This window comes from Calypte anna, chromosome 4A, assembly GCF_003957555.1.
Source record: "Calypte anna isolate BGI_N300 chromosome 4A, bCalAnn1_v1.p, whole genome shotgun sequence".
NCBI lineage: Eukaryota > Metazoa > Chordata > Aves > Apodiformes > Trochilidae > Calypte > Calypte anna.
Genome location: NC_044248.1, coordinates 13,326,416 through 13,339,679, shown reverse-complemented (window position 1 = coordinate 13,339,679; position 13,264 = coordinate 13,326,416). Strand labels below are relative to the sequence as shown.

At 42.4% G+C, this 13,264-nt stretch overlaps 1 protein-coding gene across 5 annotated transcripts in view; it reads right to left on the bottom strand.

The window, feature by feature from the left end:
• Positions 1–13,264, bottom strand: part of TBC1D1 (TBC1 domain family member 1) — a 92,748-nt gene that overhangs the window by 54,487 nt on the left and 24,997 nt on the right. The window lies entirely within an intron of this gene.

Sequence of the window (13,264 nt, the reverse complement as noted above, 5' to 3'; positions counted from 1 at the left end):
TGCTTGGAGACTTCTCTACAGCCCCCTACACCTCACTGACTTTTTCTAGTCACTAACTTGACATCTTGATTTTCAAGTTTTCACCTCTTTACTCCCTTTTTTCTATTGCTATTTGTTGACCTTCATTCCTCCCACAAATCCACTTTCAAACCAAGATTTAATTCAAAAAGAGAGGCAGGAAGTTTAATATCCCTCCAGTCCCTAGATGATGACCATCTTTTGCAAGCTCCCATGAGTTTTTCTGTGCATAGTGAAGGCACCACGGGTAGAGCCAAAGCAAGATTCTTACCAACAGCTACCTAAGTATTTAAGATCAGTGAATGCACAGAAAGACAGTTCCTTTTTGCTCCATGACTTCATGCCCCAATGCATATGACCCAGTATTTTACTGCTATATCCTCACTGGGAATAAAACAACTACAAACATTGCCACCCTCAGCAGCTTCCCCATCCACACAGTGGTCTACAACATTTCTGTCTGCAGTACCTAAAGCCTGTGGGTATCTAGGTGACCAGACTTCCTCATACACTAAATGTTGCCTCCAGAAGATTTCTAAGCAATGTGGACTGATGTAGCATGCACTGTATGCCACTTTCACAGTATCATGTTCCTTTTAATATTACAGACAAATCTCATCTTGAGAACTTTCCTCATGACTCCTCAGAACAGGTTACACTATTTGCAAAGTCATGTGAGTTGGAGAGCACTCCATGCAATTTAGAGAGGCACAAAAAGTTTTTCTTTCCTTCCTGAAAAAAACAAACAAATCCACACCAATATTTGCAGAATCTGTTTATAGATCATTGTAAACAAGCTCAGAAGTAGAACATTATTGTACTCGGTAATCTAGTGAAGCTGGACTGCTCTGTTTTGTGGTAGTGCTTTGTCCCCAGGAGAGATGCCTCATGTTGCTGATACACTAAAGTTTTCTTTCACATGCTCTCACAACATACCTTACTTGAAGCCCAAAATACAACAAAAACCTGGCTGGTCTCCATGAGTGAACAGCCATATCTCAGATTGCCTCTTACTTTCAGACTCCTCCCCATGAAAAAGCACAATTCAAAAAGAAACTGCAGAGACAGGAGGCCTCCAGGGGTTTTTAGAGCACCTCCAAAAGCAATGATACCTGACTGGCTCTGAAGGGGGTATTTCTATAACATCTGGTTTGGGAAGCCTATTAGTATTCTCTGCTCCATATCTAGAGGGCTTTTCACCTGGTGTTCACTAATTAATTCTTCTCCAGCCCCCTTCTGTCCTTATGATACAAACTATTTCTGTTTGTCTTGTACTGCTTCATTATCTCATTCATTTAATACCATAAACTTTTAAGTAACAAATGTGAAATAAAGCAATACAACAGGTATTTCATAGCTAGAAACATCTGTGCTCATTTGTTATCGACAGAGATTAAATCCTTTTTTTTTTTTTTTTGGAGGTGGGTGAAATTGCAAGTAGTTCCCTTCACAGGTTTGAAATGGACCTGGGATTGAGTTACCTACTCACATAGGTATTCCTACTGTACACTGCATTCAATAGAGTGGAAGAGGAGGCAGAACAGCAGACATAAAAAGCCCTCAGCTTCTAGCAAGACCCCTTATCACATATAGAGCATAGAAGACATTGTTAACAACCTACAAGATTAGAGGGTATTTTGAAATTAATGACACACAGGAAGCCCACTGACCTCCTACAATCCACTAAGAACCATTTACACTAAAATATTTATCATGTGTAGATATAGTGCTTAGTGACATTGTTTAGTGGTGGGTTTGTTAATGGCTGCATTTGATCATCTTAAGTCCTTTTCATCCAAAACAATTCTATGATTCTATGTAATTTGAACTAAAACTTTTCAACTTTTTCTGAAGAAATTTAGCTAGGATAGATCATGGTTTAACTCTCTTGGAAATAATTCTAAACTGTTATCAAGGACAGTGAAAACCACATTACTTTCCTTAGGATATTTTGCATTTACTGGAAGCTATTGAAGTGATGCTGTTGGGAAGAAAAGAGAAGAGCAAGCTGTTTACTCAAGATCCCTTCCATTAGGATATAGCCAGATCACATTAGCATCTCCTACCATTTATCTGTATTAACACTTATTAAGCACAAAATCTGATACACATTGTACTTTATTGAACTGCAAATTATAACAATACACACACACAAAATTGGAGCCTGTAGTCTTGTCACAAATTATGAAATTACTCTTTTAAACTTACCCAATTTTTTGTTCTTCCACCCTCTCCCACAAGTTAAGGCTGGATTTTTTGGAAAATGGTAAATCAGAGGGATGACTACCACTGAATCACAGCTAAGTTGGACACCTCATGCTGCCACACCCCTTCCAGAGTGACTGAATTCTGACTTTTATAGTATTTCCAAAGCACTCTGTATCTAAACCCTTACTCACTGAGGAAACCCAAAAGGGAGTGGTGAGTATTCAGTATTTCTAAAACACAGATGTCACAGACTTAGAGGTTCTCCATAAGATGCTGGAGGGGGATAGAAGGATGATGGTCTATGTGATGTACTAACAATCTGGCTGAAAGAAAGAGATAAGAAGGGAAGGAAAGAAAGATTTCAAGGTAAGATTACATTTATGCTAACTTCCCCCCCCAAATTATGTCAGCTCTAGGGACTACTGGTATTTCATCCACATCTAATATACAAGTGGACTGGGACATTTTGTGTTGTTTTTCAATATACATGAAATCATTACTGATCTTTAGAAATAAAAGATAAAGAAATGCTACCTGAATTGTAATAACCTACAATATATAATTATATATATGATTCTGCACTTTATAACAAAACATAGCATCCAAGAACTATATTGGCATATAAAAGAACATTTTTCTTAAGTCTGCAGAAGTCACCTTTGGATGATTGTGTGTCAAATGGAAACGTCAATTGTTTCCACAGAACGTCAAATCCCACAGGTTTTATTTCAGTGGAATTTACACAAAATCTGAAGTTCCAGCACATACTTTTGGTTCTGGTTCTGGTTAACTGCAAGCCCTCTTGTACCTAATAGTCTAAAACTCCAAAGCACTTACAAAAATCTCCTTTTCCATGGCTTGCATTTGAAGGGATTGGAAGCTATAAAAAGGTCCAACGAAAAAAAACCAGCATGAAACATTTAGTGTTAACCATCCAAATTTCCATGACAACAGCTCCAGTGAGGTCACCTCATTGGTACTATAGCAGCAGACCAATGGTCCAGTAAATGTACAGAGGAAACTGTTAAGATCTAGTAAAAGTAGATATTTTGTTACAGAACTCCTTGAAATAAACACACACACCCCAAAATGTATGAATGAAAAAGAAAGCAGATGTTTAGTTTAGCTCAGCTTTGCCATTTTGGGTAACTGGGAGTGTGCCTGCATAACTCCTCATAAGGAGGCTCTTCTCCCCAGATCTGCAATTTCACAGGATATCTGTACCTGAAAATCTAGTTTGTTTACTTCATATCAAAAGCTCTCCCTGAAAAAAACATATGTTTTTTATAACAGTGATGATGCTGTAAAGGCACAGAGAAAAGCATTTACATGTCCAAAAGCAGCAACTTTTGAACTGGGACAAAACTTCCAGACATTTCAGCCAAGGTGAGGCTTTTATTCTGTTTTGGTTTGGTCTTTAAATGTGACCATCAACACCTGTGCTTCCATGCACACTGCACTGACACTGGAAGGCAATACACATTTCCACTTTCTCTTCACACTGTTGCAGTTAGTGACAGAAGTCTAACTCACAGAAACTCTGGACAACCTCTTCAGGCCTGAAATTCTCATGAAGCAGTAGTTGAAATGTCAACATCCCAATGACATAAAAATTCTCTGATGTGCCTCCATTCCTTGCATCAGGGCTAGCTGCTGGAGAGCTGTGAGCATGCTGTTTGTCCAGCTTTTTTAACTGAACCCCCAAGTGTTATAAATACATGTATACTTCACTATTTTACTTTGGACCAGGAAGTGTTTAAGTGAGGATTATCCTAATCCACTTCTTGTTCAGCAGACTGCATTGTGGAGCTGCCTCAAAAGTGCCTGAACCGACCCCCATGTAAACAGCACTAAACCTCCATTTTGTGATGCATTACACTGCAAACAGGCATTTTGATAACAGCCCAAATTAGGGCTAATCCAAAGGAAAAAACTCACTTCCCTGTACCAGGTACACAGCACCAGCAGTTTCCCTTGAACTATCTGTTGCTGTGTGCTACCAAGTAGTGTAGATGAACCCTACAGGTTATTTTGTCCAGGCCAATGGCTTCAGCTTTCACACACCTGACCTGCTGGCAGGGAACACTGGCCTGGCCTTTTTGGAATTTGCAAGCCCAGGAGGTAGCAGAAACCCAGTTACTGTGTGTTAGTCCACCTTGACAGCGTAAAAGGGCCTGAACTTTCTTGCTTCTCAGTAAGAAAACTGTGTTTTACAGAAAGGTTTTGTAAACCTTTCTTTGTAAACTTTAAAGGTTTTCCTTTAAATCTCTCATATTAGAATTTTATATTTATGCAGCAAATAATCTCAGGATTTGCTATTGTGACTTAGTTAAAACATAAGAATAACAAAACCCAATTCAAATACAACTCAGTACAAATAACTCAATGACAAAATCAATACTAGTGGCTAATGTCATTCCTTGCTTGCCAAGCTGCAGCTGCCCTTCCCAGCTCTACTGCCCCACCTCCTCACACATATCAGTAAGCAAGCTCCTGATTGGGTACATCACTAGACATACTTCGTATATCTTTACTGATATGTAAAATATTAACAAAACCGAGGCTGAGATTTTTTTTTCCTCAGTCATAGCCATCCATGAGTATTTCACCTTGAACTGTTAAGCTGCAAAAGCTTCTAATTAAAAAAAAAAAAATTTGCCATGCTGTATACTGTAATTCAATTAACAGTGCTTTAATTGCAGATATACTTGCTTAGTCACTAGTAAGCCTCTGCATGCCATACACAGCCTCAGCTCCTTCAACTTCTAGAAGTCTTTTAAATTATTTTATATTAAATCTTAAGTATTTATGAGTAGGCCCAGTAAAAATGTCCAAATATCCCCTTAAAGCACGGATTTCTCAGAAACGCCACAAGTTCTGTATTCAGGATGCTGGGAAATTACAAATTGGAATTGTCTTTCAGCTCTCTGACCTGATCTCTGAAGAAAGAGGTGCTTTGCTTGACTTCTCCCCTGAAGATATTTTCACCTGGGGAACCTAGAGCCAAAGTGCTGCTTTTGTAACACCCCTAGCGCACATAAATACAGTTTCATTAAAATAGCCTTAAAAATAACCAAAAAAACAAACAAAAAAACCCCCATGATGTGAAACAGCATTTTAAATCATCAAATGTAAAGCAAATGAAGCTAAACTGCATATATATATAATTATATAATTTAAATTATATATATACACACACACTTAAATATCTGGCAAAACCTCAAACAAACCCTTTGCTGTATTACCCATCTCTGGTGGCACCTGGAGTTTTCTCTGATTCTGCAGGTTTCTTGCTATTGTTTTGGCCCAAAAAGTGTTAACCACATAAATGAAGGCAGCTAACAGCATCAGTTTCTAGAGAGCTTTTCAGCAAAGGAAAGCAAACAATTTGTGACTGGAGCCTAGAAGTTCTGGTTTGAATTGCAGAGGGCAGGAACTGAACAAAACAGCAAGCTCAGCCACCTTCTTGGACTTGGCTTTTTGTTAAATCTGAAAGTTGATGTGAACCCAAAAGTAGATGCTCATAAGAAATTAATTCAGAAAGGCATAAATGATTCAAGAGAAAAACCTTGGCAAGCTGTAGTCTACATGGGATTCACTATGGAAATTTCACTATGGAAAGCCCTACTCCTTACCAACCACTCGTAATGCACCTTCTAAGTGCAGAGGACACTGTCCTGCTGCATCTGCCCAGCCACACGAACACGGAGTGAGCATCCTGTGTCCCTCCCATGGAGCTGGCGACATTCAAACAGAGCAGGTACAATTCAGGGCTGGCACGCAGAAAAAGAAACGGAAGGGCAAAGAATAAAAAGTGAACAGCTCTTAAGGGAACGTAACTGCTGAGTAACAGAGGAGTTTCACCACAGGGCTGACTTAATTTCAAATGCTAAGCGCATATTCCTCGGTCACTGCCCAGACCCCGGCGGGGGAAGGTGGGGAGTGAGCGGCATACAGAGAGCAGCGGGTGCGCTTAGCTGAAAGCTGTCAATCGGTAACAGCGTTTTTTTCCTCAAACAAACAATAACCTGGGCAAACACACTGAGCAGCAACACGGTGATCTCTGGTAAGGGCACTGTGTGAACTCAGGCACCCAAAACCCACCCCTGGCAGCAATCTGAAAGCGGCTGCGCTGCCGGCATCTGGGCTGAGAGACAAGCGAGGGTCTGTCCCTCCTGCCCTGCCCACAGCCGCGGTGGCCTCAAAGAGATTCGGATACCAAGGGAAACTGCAGCTTCTGAACCTGCCTTCCCCAATGATTCCCAGTTCTTCCCTGCACTAGTTCTCTATTCTCTTGATACAGTATGTAAGTATTCAAATGCATTTAAAAGGGTTAATGGGGGTAAATGCACTAGCACAAACAGGGGTTGTACACCATAGGATACCATCACTGTTTATTTATCTCTCCAAATTATTAACCATCTTTGAAGTAAGATGGGCTTAAAGGTAAGACAAGCTTAATAAACATCAAAGTCTACTGGGCTTTGGGCATATAGTGTTAAAATGCCAAGTTATGTCTTAAGAGAGCAATTCCAGATTCATTTGGCAAAAATGCCAGTCACTCGGGGGGGGGACTAGATACCCAAAAGTGCAGTCTTGATGGAAGCAGTGGGGAATAAAAGAAAGAGTCACATCTGTGTAGCTGGAACAAAACACACATTTCTGAATGAGTGTGATATACCCAAAAACAGCAGGAAGAAAGTACATTCTTCCCCCAGAGTTCTACAGAGTTCTATTTATAAAATAGTAGATACCATGCAAAACATCAGCAAGATCAATCTGACACAGTGTATTAAGTTATATTTGGATTCCAAGAAAAATAAGTGGCATTTCTGATATTATTATAAGTACTACTTCAGTAACTTTTCATGGGACAAGCCAAGTAACCAAGCCTTGCTGCACCGAATGGAACAGAAACTTTCTTCTGATGCCTTGAGAGTTTCCTAAACAGCAGAAAGCTCACAGGCAATTCTGACTCAGCAGTCCTTGGAGGAAAACGAACAAACAACAAACGCCAAACAATGGACTTCTTTTGCTACCAGGAATTTCAAAGCATCTACTGTGAATATACCCTAAAATCTGATCTACAGTGCAGTAGAGATCCAAACCTTCAGCTTCTCAGTCCAAGGTCCAAGATTAGCTATGCCAGCCCTGGACAGCTACACTGTAAACCCACCCTTTTCTGCCACTGCTGGTGGTGGCCCATTCCCAGAGATTCCTCCTGCTGCAGCAAGAAACCCTGGGGATCACAGGTTCCCTCCCTTTGGGAGGAAACTGGAACCATTCCCTTCCCACTTGCTCTCCAGGCAGGCGGCAGCTGACCAAGGTTGATTGATCCGGACCAGCAAAATCATTATAGAAGAAACATTGATTTAAATAATGTAACCTTTCCTAAAACCTTTGTTTTACCTTAGTTATTTTCTTAACTGGTTCCTTGTTGGTTTATAATCTTTTAGCGGAAAGAAGCTGAAGCTAAACACAGCTTTTATATAAGATAGAACACTCTGTTTTGGTATCCTGAAAGACAAACTACATATAAACTGCTTAACTAGCTGAGAATCTGAGAACACATTTACTCAAATTCTCTGTTTGTACAATTTATTGCACTAAGAACTGTTTTATACTTTTTATTTTTTCAGCAATCTATTCTTTAATTCAGGTTTCTGTCAAGCTGCTTCTGAATAGAAACTTGCACTGTGAAATGTTGTTGAAGACAACTAACACTAAACTTGTTTGGGTTTTTTACTTAAAACTAAAGCTTTATTAAATATGATGAAACAAAGAAAATTACTCTTAACTGTGCTATTATCTTCTACTGCTGAATTTATGGTACGCACATACACCATCAATCAGTAAATATCTGCATTTCTAGCTATTTTTTTATTTGCAGACTGAAACCTTTTATGTTTTTCTACCCCAAAATTATTTCTTTCCTTTTATTAACAGTTATTGCAGTGAACTAAACTGAACAAAAAAATCTACGGAAGTGACTGTACTGTCTACCTACAGCAGTGCAAAGTTAGTTTACACTTTCAGCAAACCATGTTTTCAGGTGCTTAGTCAAAGTTTTCCTTGAAGTCAGCTGCCTGAATTTGTATACAACTGGGCAGGAAAAACAGGTAAAACTATTCTTTTCTATTTAAATAATTTAGGAGACTAAAACAAGTTGGTACTTAATAATTCATTATCCAGCAAGTCATCATGCAGGTGGTTTAGCCATCATCCCTATCAACCCTCAAAAGACTCAAGCAGGGCTTTATCCTCCAGCCCAGAAGGGCCCCCATGACCTGCCTGGCAGAACCACAGAACTATCCCCATGGAGGCTGTGTGGTAGGTAGGAGACAAGCTGGGTGAAGCAGCACGTAAAAACCTGTAATGAAGACATATTAAAAAGTAATGTTTATACAAACACTAGGGACCCATTTTATAGCATATAGGAGCAAATTACTTCACTTGTAAGGGCCCAGGGCCCTACATGGTGACACTTGGCACTCATGTTCCTGGATGGGAAGGTACTTTTGAGTAATAGATGCAGGCAAACAGCTTTAAGTGGGATGGTTTCCTCCCTCCTCACCCTGCAAGTCCTACACTGTTCTGGAACAGGTCACCATCTTAGAAAAACTGCATTTGTGTTGAAAGCCTGCTGAAGTAGTTTCTACATTTTTTACTGATCAGATTTTGGCAGGCAGGAAAGCTTTCTCCCTTAACAAGCCTCTTTCTATATTTCTAAATACACTGCTTTGCTTCTCTTCCCAAATTAGAGCTGATAATGGCCATTAAGAGAATGAAACTAAACACTTGTGAGAACCAGCACTGCAATAATTAGTTCTGAAAGCCCAGAAAGCACTCCTGAAAGCAGAGTTAGAAATGTGTTTCAGCAAGAGCTTCTGTTCCCTACTCTCTAGAAACGTGGCCAAGTCTGTGCTCCAGACTTGCTACAGACAAGGCTGGGACTCCTGCCTAGTACCTCCTGGAAGCCTAACTCCTCTCTCACTAGCTGCTTTGTCCTGCTGATAAGTGAACAATGCAGGAGGGGTGAACAGGCCAACCCTCGGTGGCATCCTTAGGTATTTACTCAGCATCATCACACATTTTCAACAATAGCCACCTGATTGTCACGTATAGAAGAACAGGCACAGAAATCAGATGGTATAATTCCCTGTATAAATCCCTCAGATAACCAGGCAAATCAGGCCTTAGATCACCCTCAAGACAGAGACAGTGACAACAGCTGATGGAACTACTTTAACAGGAACTCACCTGGCAGCTATTTAAACAAGACAGGTCAGAAGAAGAAAGGACAAATTTATATTTTTCATTGATTAGCTGACACTAAGCAGGCTCCTTTTGAGACAGAATAGGAAAAAAATCCCTCTATCCAAGACTCTGAACAAAGGTAACACAGTCAGGCACCAAGCACTTCCCTCTTACCATCCTCCCAGGGCAGGTATTTCACCTGTTACATATTCAGGCACAGAGATGCATAACACTGATTAAGCAACTGGCCATTTACACTTGGCATTAAAGAAGGGAGAACCAGGTTTTTTGTGGGGTCTGCCTAAGCAGACTAGACTGCCTGTTAGTTTAATTTCAAGATACAGTGTTCTTTTTTTTTCCCCCAGATAATTCGTCTAGGGAACCCAGACTGTCACACAGCTCTGCCTCACCCACTTGTCCTCTCCTGCATTTTCTACTATACTTCGTGACAGAAAACCACATGCAGGCCATTTTAAATCCAGAATGGCCAGTTTGGGGAAAAAATAACTTAAAAACAGCAGCTCATAACTATATTCTGGATTTCTTTAACCACGGCTACTGCTTTTCACCCATACGTTTCACGGCTGAGAGTGGGATATTCACTGAAGCCATAGGCACACAGACGTATAAGCCAGCATCACATGCACTGTCATACACATGGAAGCCTCCACATGAAAAGCTATCTCATTGCTCTTCATCTATTCAGAGCGTGACAAAAACTCGGAAAAAAGCCCGAAACAAACAGCGGGACTACTGTTACACATTCTCTAGAGCACACAAGAAGTGTCTTGCTGACTTGAGCGGGCAGTAAGACCACACCTTCTGTGCCGTTTTAGTTACAGCTCTCCCCATCTACAGATCGGCAGCGAGGTAGGACAGCCGGCCAGAACAGCGGCTTCGTTAACCCCCAACCCAAACCCGGAGTTAGATCCGTTTTCCTTTAACTCTTCACTCCGAGTGCTTCTCTTTTTCCCTGGCTGAACAATACAGCACGGCTCCGCTCCCTTCCCGGGGACGGTCGACTTGCCTTGAAATGAAACGCGAACGTCTGCAGCCTCTTAGGCTGGACTTTATTTCCCGAAAGCGGAGGACGGCGGGCGCGAAGCCGCCTACCTTGGCCACCCAGCTGAACAATGGTGACATCCTACGAGCTCCGGCGCGGCGGCCGGCGGCGATCCCCGGCTCCGGCCGCTCCTCTCCGCCTCTCCCCGCTGCCTGATGCTCCGGGAGGACAGCCAGCTCGACACGACAAGCCTCCGGGCAGCGGGCACCAGCCGGCGGGACCGTGAACTGGCCGCGCCGGGAAGGCTCCCGGCGCCGGCGGCTGCTGCTGCGGGGCGGGAAGGGAAAGGAAGGGCCGGGCCGGGGGCTGGGACCGGGGCCGCCTCCCCCGTGCTCCGCCTCCGATGGGGAGCCCGGCGCCGGGCTACGGCCGGCAGGCCCCGGGAAGGCGGGAAGAGAGCGGGCCCGGGGCCCGGGAAGGCAGGGAGCCGGCGGCTGCTACCTCACTGCGTTGCCCTGTTACGTAGTTCAGTGCAAAAGACAGGAATCGCAACTTTTGAAATAAATAAATAAACAAATAAATAGACCCCAAGCGGTCCATTTAACTTTCTGGAAATACGCTGGCATGAAGTCCTGCTTCAAGCAGGACTCGAGCAAAAAATCATCTGCTTGAAAGCACTGTGAAATGTTACACTGCCAGTCAGGCTCGCCACTCAGCCAAAGGCATTTAACGTCACACACTCTATCAGCTCCACTTCCAGTAATAAGTTGTTAGAAAAGAAAATTAAAAAACAGCGGGTAAGCTTCTGGCAGGTCAAGAGGTGTCCCTGCTACCTAGACAGGTGAGGATCCTGCTGGCCCCTGCCTGTGAACACAACCCCCCCCCCCCTCCATCACCCTGTGCCCGTAGGACTGCCAGAAAACAATTCTCCTGTTTGGAGGAAGAATACATAACAAGGGGGAAAAAAAGGCTTGGATTTCATCAGAAATAACCCATTTATTTTCCATCACCTCAGAGAAACAAAGTGAAAACTAGAATTGCAAAACGGTAATAGGAAAGCATAGGAGTCTGTTCTGCATTTCTTTCCAATAAAATTTAGCTGCTCAAAGATATGTCAAAGTGCCAAATCCAGCTCTTTGCTTTCCCAAGGACACACTCACTGAGACAGTCACCCATGAGGAGAGTATCCTGCCTATGCTTGCACTTCCATGCTGAAGGCTGAGGGAATAATCTCTGTTTTTTGACAAGTAGGACAGCATTGGCTCTAATGTCCACTGCAGCACAAAAGTAACACCCACACACATGGCCTGGGGAGAACCAGAGCCAATGTCACAGCTCACTGAGGCAGAAAAGGTCTGTTCTGGCCCCTGCCCCAGACTGCATGATCCTGCAGCCCAGGGTTTGGTTCAGACAAAGTGAATGAGGCAGCTGCCAGGAGAGCTGTACCACCTCCTGGCACTGTGCTGGCACGTGCCAGCACTGGCTGTGTGTGTGTGACACTGGGACAGGACCGAAACAGTTCTTGGGTTGTAACCTGCAGCATCTGGGATACATGGAAGCCTGACATTTCCATCCATGTCCTCCTGAGGAACAAAATCACAAAACAACAAACAACAGTGCTGATGCAGAACAGTACTTGTACCCAGAAGAGGTGTCACAAAACAAAGGACTCCACCAGGGAAAAGCGATGTCTCTGTCATAGCCAACACATTGCTGACAGCCTGAGAATGGAGGTATTTGACTGTGGAGGGTGTGTCAGCTGGTGTGTGGCAGAGCATACCCAGCCCTGGCCTGGCAGCAGTGTGGCCCAGCTGGCAGTGGTGGGACTGGGGAAATCTGTTGCCACTGGATGTTAGCATTCTCTGGCTAAATGCTGATTTGTCCACCTGGAAAATTAAGCCTTGACCAGTTTCATTGCTCAAAGACATAACTGGGGGAAGAAATTAGATTAGTTGGAATTTGAAATCCTTCTGACCAACATTTGCCAGGGAGCCACAAAATACTAGCCCATGTAAGCTAATAAACCAGCATACAGCTTAATTATGGTGACCTTCTCATAATTGGAGAAATCAAAGCCTGCCTGGACCTGGTTTATAAACAACTTACAACCTATGCTAGAGTTTCTGGAATTAAAACCATAACAAATACATTGAATATTTTCATAAAAAGAGCACAGAAATCAATTTTCTAATAGTTCTACAGGTTAAAGTAGAGATGATTCACAAGAATGGTCAACAGCTCACTCTGTCAATTAAAATGTCATGGGCAGTTTGATTCCATGGATGTTCATAGCCATAAGCCAAATGAACAACTAAATATCACTGACACTCTGGTGGTAAGTCTCTTAAAGTTTACTGGCATAAGAGAGGCAAGAAATTTTCACTAGTTCATGTTGTAAAGAGCACGTATATGAATAAAGGGCATCTATGCTGAAGGGCTCAAACTAGGCACCTTAAAAAAACACTAGAACTATTAAAATTTGAAGTACAGAACTGTGTCTGCTTTTATTTTATAAAGCAACTGAGGGCAAGGCAGAATGTTCCTCAACATGAGCTGCTTGTAGCTGTACAGCACATCCACAATTTGGTACCAGCAGTATAATGGCATTTTTTTAGCACTGACAGTGAAAAATATCATTTCTAAATAATTATTTCTTCCCTTTCTTCGAGAAGATCCTGCCTGCTTGGGAGTTTTTCCAGCTCCCTCCTTCCTGACTGGCACCCTTCCACAGCTTTAAACTAACAATACACACAACTCCTCTGAGCCTGCATTAAATGC